Consider the following 6,000-nt stretch of genomic DNA (forward strand, 5'->3'; position numbering starts at 1 on the left):
AATCCTAATTTCACATTTAATTCATAAAATCTAATTATTCAGCTGCAGCCTGACGCACAAACTGCAGGAGACAGAAAGAAGATAAAACTGTGGAGAAAATGCTCAGACAGAGTTTACTGTGTGTTAGAGACTGAGACAGCAGCAGACCCCGGGGGGAGCTGACCTCAGGTCAGTTTCTATTTAATAAAACCTTTTTCTGCTGCAGTTTATGACAGTTCGGTTTATGACCATTTCATTGTTTAAATAATCACACAGAAAAAATGGAATCCATTGATGGAATAACAACCTCACTTTATTCATTTTTTAATTGAGAATTTCATTATTTCTGCCATTAATGGATAAAAATGAGAAATGAGGTTTACAGAAAAACTGCTTTAATGTTTCCAGTTTAACCATTTGAATCTGATCTTTGATCAGCTGAAGCTGAAGCTGATCAAAGATCAGAGTCACTGATAGATGACGGCTCTCTGAAGGCCACAGCAGAGATGTTTCACTGAGTTACTGTTAAAGGTCAGAGTTCAGTCATAGCTTCATATTTAGCTGGAAACATTCAGAGCAGCTTTCCAAGTCTGTAAAGAATATAAAGTTTGGGAATTTGGGGAGGATGAGCCATTTTAATTAAAGAATGCAGATCATGTCTGGAAAATGAATCCATTATGAACACATCCAGACTGGATGAGCTGGAAAATGATTGGAGCCTGAACTGGATCTGATCCGTTTGGATCTTCCTGCTGTGCAGGTGGACTCAGACATGGTTTGCGGATCTGTTATAGAGCCGATGATCACAGATTTAGGTGATTTTCAGTGGAAAATATGTGGAAATCCGTACGCTGAATTTCAGACACCGTAACTTTCAAAATGACATCATTTCAGTCACTTTAAATCCATTTAGTTCAGTTTTCAAGTCTTCAGATCATTTCAGCCTCATCTTCACTCAAACATTCCCATCATCTTCTGATCCAGACATTTTTCCATCCAACGTGCATTCTGTGTCTAAAGCTTCATCCAGATCAGTGTGATGTAACAGTGATGCTACAGTAACTACAGTAAATGTTTCAGAGGAACTGACTGACAGTCTGACAGCTGCAGTTGCCTCATTATAAATCTGTGACATCATCGCTGTCTCCGTCCTTACAGCCTGTTGGCGAGTGAACGGCTGTAAAAGCTTCATGTTACGTACAAAAATAAACTAACGTCTAACTGGGATTTCAGTGCTTGTAGAAACAAACGTATGCAGATGAATTTGCTCCTCTGATCGCTCTGACAGCCACTTTATGAAGGAGGGAATGAATGGGAGTGTCAGAAAGGTGGTTCAGGTGCAGCAGGAGGGGAGGAGTCAGAGACACTCAGTTTGTTGGATACAACCTGCCTGGTTAGGGTCACAGTCTGTTACCATTGTAACTTTTCCTCATTGTAGGGTTACAAACCCAGAGTTTTTAGCTAAACCTGCTTCCTGGAATGGGCCCCAGGTCACTTCATCATTTTGATGTGTATGGTGGGTTCAGCCTCTTGTTGGTGGCAGTGCACACTGATCATAACGCCCTCATATTCCTGTCCTGCATGTATAATCACAGTAAGTATAACAGATAAAAAGGGGGTTAGAGAGCTTGACGGCAGATGGATGCAAAAGGATGTAAAAATAATACCAAACCTTACAGCTCAGGCTTGCTGGGCTTCCCCCTTTTGTTTTTAACTGTTTGTGCTAATTAGCGTGTGCAGCCCCCCTGCTCCAGACAGGTGTCTGCACCTGCTCATCAGCCTGCCTTCCTGACCTGACTGCTCCTCCTGCACCAACCACAGCAGAGCTACTTATGGAAGCTGTTCAAGCTGTCACTGTGATTTGGAGCAGCTATGACTCATTGCTCTTTCTCATTTGTTGCTAGTGGAAAGCTGGTTGATGTCTGGTAAAAGGATTAACAGGACCCAGAGAGGCTTAATACATGCAGGATCTTTGGATGTTGTAACTGATCTCATCGTTTTCCTGATGTTTTTCCAATGTTTGACACACTGAGGAAACATCAGGAGGCTGGAACAGGAAGTGGCATTTTGTATTCCCTCACTCGACTCTCTCAGGTGTGGCCGGTTGACAGTGAAACTAATCTTAGTGATGATAATGTCCTGTGTCTCTTTGTTTTGTGTAGGCCGGCCAGTAAACACAGGATTTTCTTTTTAATTAGAGTATTCAAGGCAAGCAGTCAAACTTTGTCACTGTTTCTATTTTCTTTTACTAATTTGACCACCACCATCCCTGAGCCTCTGATTTCCTTTTGTTACTATTCTTTGAAATTAAAATTCATACGACAAAACTCCCACTAAACCTCTTTGCACCTGGTTTATTCTTACACACCTTCTCCCAGTAAGTCAGGGTTGTAACACTGTGTACTTACTAACTGAAGACTGACTGAATTAAAGTGAATCAGGAGTTTTTGCCACAGATTCATAGCTGCACCAGAGACAACAAAGAGAGCTGGTAGAGTCCTCGAGGTTTTCCTTTCTCCACTTGATGGCAGCAAAGCTGTGATAAACGCAGACCTGCCACCAGGACTGACTGCTGTTGTGTGCTGTGGGGATGGCGTATGTGTGCTGTAACATGTAATCATCTCTTTTTTCCTAGTGTTTTTTAAATTCAAAAGTACTGGCAGACTTTAACACCCATAAAACCTGTTATCTAATCAGAGTCCCCATAGGCTTTATAAACTCATAAGAAATAACAAATAAGAGACCTTTGTGAAGAAAACCTTGGTCTTCTTCTTCTTTCGGCATCTTCCTTTAGGAGTCACCAGCTGATCATCCTCCATCTCACCCTATTACTACCATCCTCCTTCACGATCCATGAATAGTCTCTGTAGTCTTCCTCTTGTCTTTCTGCCTGGCAGCTCTTCTTCAAAATCCTGTGTCCAAAATATCCACTATCCCTCCTCTGCACAAACTCCCAACCTGTCAACCTGAGCTGTCTCTCATTTCTAATCCTCTCCATCCTGGTCACTCCAAGTGAAAATCTGAACCTTGAATCTTGTAAGTCTTGCATTTCTCTTTTGCTGCTATCTTTCTGTCACAAATCACCCCTGACAGTCTGGATCACACTCGAGGCATTTAAACTTATCCACCTTCACTATCTCTACTTCTTGCATGTTCACCTTTCTACCTGTCTCCCTCTCAGTCAATCACATGCATTCTGTCTTGCTTCTACTGACTTTCATTCCTCTTCTTACCAGAGTATGTCTCCACCTGTTCCTTATACTCTCACTTCAAATCACAGTGTCATCTGCAATCATACAGGTGCTGGTCATAGAATTAGAATATCATGAAAAAGTTGATTTATTTCAGTAATTCAAGTTCAAAAAGTGAACCTTGTATATTGTATTCATTCACTACACACAGACTGATATTCCATGATTGTGTAGCCTACAGAACTAGACTGAGAAATCATTTAAAGGCCTTTGCAGGTGTTTTAGTTAATTAGCTGATTAGAGTGTGGCACCAGGTGTCTTCAATATTCAACCTTTTCACAGTATTCTAATTTTCTGAGATACTGAATTTGGGACTTTTATTAGTTGTCAGTTATAAATCATCAAAATTAAAAGAAATAAACATTTGAAATATCAGTTTGTGTGTAATGACTCAATATACAAGTTTCACTTTTTGAATGGAATTACTGAAATAACTCAACTTTTTCATGATATTCTAATTTTATGACCAGCACCTGTAAGCCATTGCCACCTCTCTGCAGTACACCTGGCCTATGCTGTCTACTTTCTTCTTCTCCTCCCTGACTATCCCACTTTTTTGTTGCTAAGCTCTTCCTTTGAATACTTTCCTGTAATTCCTGAATCCACCACCAAGGCTCTGTGTCCATGTTTCTTTCCCCAGAGGATACACCAAACATCTCTTTGAACTCTGCACAATATTCTTCCTTCTTCAACTTCCACCATTGAATCCCTGCCTCTCCCTTCACTCCCTTCCTCTTCTTCATTTCCAAAGATATTCAAAATAAACCCCATTAATGGATGTAAATCTTTTCTGATCATATCATGTAGCTGGTATCAAAGCGATTAGGCAGCTCTACTTTTCCTGTTGGCTTTCATATCATCAGAAGAGCTTGATTCATCTTCACTATTTATATACACTACACAGACAGAAGTATATCTTGATCTTTGAATTCTGGTGGTTTCAGTCTCATTGGTGCAGGTTCAGAGCTCAATGACTCATGCATCATACAGTAAAACAATGCAATGCTGCAACAAGTCAGTTCATGAAATCCCTTCCCTCTTATATATTTCACAATCAGCTGTAAACTTTATTATAGCAACGTAGGAGTGTTTAGGAACCACAGAAATTCAGGCTGCAGAGCGGGGTTGCCAAGTGCTGATGCACATGGTGTGTAAAATTTGCAGATGCTCTGCTGACTCAGTAATTGTGGAGCTCAAACCTCCTCTGGCAACATCATCAGTAGAAAAGCTGTGCACCAGGATCTCCATGGTGCTCCTGGAGGTGTAATGTGTAATATTCCCGGTGCCTTTCCAGCATGCACGCCCCCTTGGAGCCCCACATTCGGCTACTGAAGGCAGACCCACATACAGCCGTATGTTCTGGACACTCGGGTGAAGAGAGGAGCTGAGCTGTCAACTAATTACCACCTGGTGGTGAGTTAGATCAGGTGGTGGGGGAAGATGCTGGACAGACCTGGCGCACCTAAACGTATTGTGAAGGTGCGCTGGGAACGTCTGGCAGAAGCCCCAGTCCGGGAGATCTTCAACTCCCACCTCCGGCAGAACTTTGACAACATTCCGAGGGAGGCTGAGGACATTGAGTCCGAATGGACCATGTTCCGCACCTCCATTGTTGAGGCTGCTGCTCAGAGCTGTGGCTGCAAGGTGGTTGGTAACCGCCGAACCAGATGGTGGTCACCGGAGGTGAAGGGAGCCATCAAGCTGAAGAAAGAGTCCTATCGGGCTTGGTTAGCCTGTGGGACTCCGGAGGCAGCTGACAGGTATCGGCAGGCCAAGCGGAATGCAGCTCGGGCAGTGGCCGAAGCACAAACTCGGGTGTGGGAGGAGTTCGGTGAGGCTATGGAAAAAGACCTTTGGACGGCATCGAAGCAATTCTGGGAAGCCATCAGGCGACTCAGGAGGGGAAAGCAGTGCTCCACTCACACGGTTTATAGTGCGGGTGGGGTGCTGCTGACTTCAACTGAGGCTATAGTCAGACGGTGGAAGGAATACTTCGAGGACCTCCTGAATCCCACTGACATGCCTTCTGTAGTTGAAGCAGAGTCTGGGGATGAGGGAGATGATTTGAACATCACTGGGGGTGAGGTCACTGAGGTAGTTAAACAACTCCTTGGTGGCAGGGCCCCCGGGGTGGAAGAGATTCGCCCTGAGTTCCTGAAGGCTCTGGATGTTGTAGGGCTGTCTTGGTTGACACGCCTCTGCAACATCACGTGGAGATCTGGGGCAGTGCCACTGGACTGGAAGACCGGGGTGGTGGTCCCCATCTATAAGAAGGGAGACCGGTGGGTGCGCTCCAACTTTCGGGGGATCACACTCCTCAGCCTCCCTGGTAAGGTCTATGCCAGGGTGCTGGAAAGGAGGGTCCATCCGTTAGTCGAACCTCGGATTCAGGAGGAACAATGCGGTTTTCGTCCTGGTCGGGGAACACTGGACCAGCTCTTTATCCTCTCAAGGATATTCAAGTGTGCGTGGGAGTTTGCCCAACCAGTCTACATGTGCTTTGTGGACTTGGGGAAGGCATTCGACCGTGTCCCTCGGGGTGTCCTTTGGGAGGTCCTGCGGGAGTACGGGGTGTCTGGCCTGTTGTTGCGGGCCATTCAATCTCTTTACAACCGCAGTGAGAGCTTGGTCCGTATAGCCGGTAATAAGTCAGGATTCGTTTCCTGTGGGTGTTGGACTCCGTCAGGGCTGCCCTTTGTCACCGATTCTGTTCATAATTTTTATGGACAAAATTTCTAGGCATAGCCAGGTGGCGGAAGGCTTCTTCCTT

This window comes from Archocentrus centrarchus, chromosome 20 (genome assembly GCF_007364275.1).
Source record: "Archocentrus centrarchus isolate MPI-CPG fArcCen1 chromosome 20, fArcCen1, whole genome shotgun sequence".
NCBI classification, from domain to species: domain Eukaryota; kingdom Metazoa; phylum Chordata; class Actinopteri; order Cichliformes; family Cichlidae; genus Archocentrus; species Archocentrus centrarchus.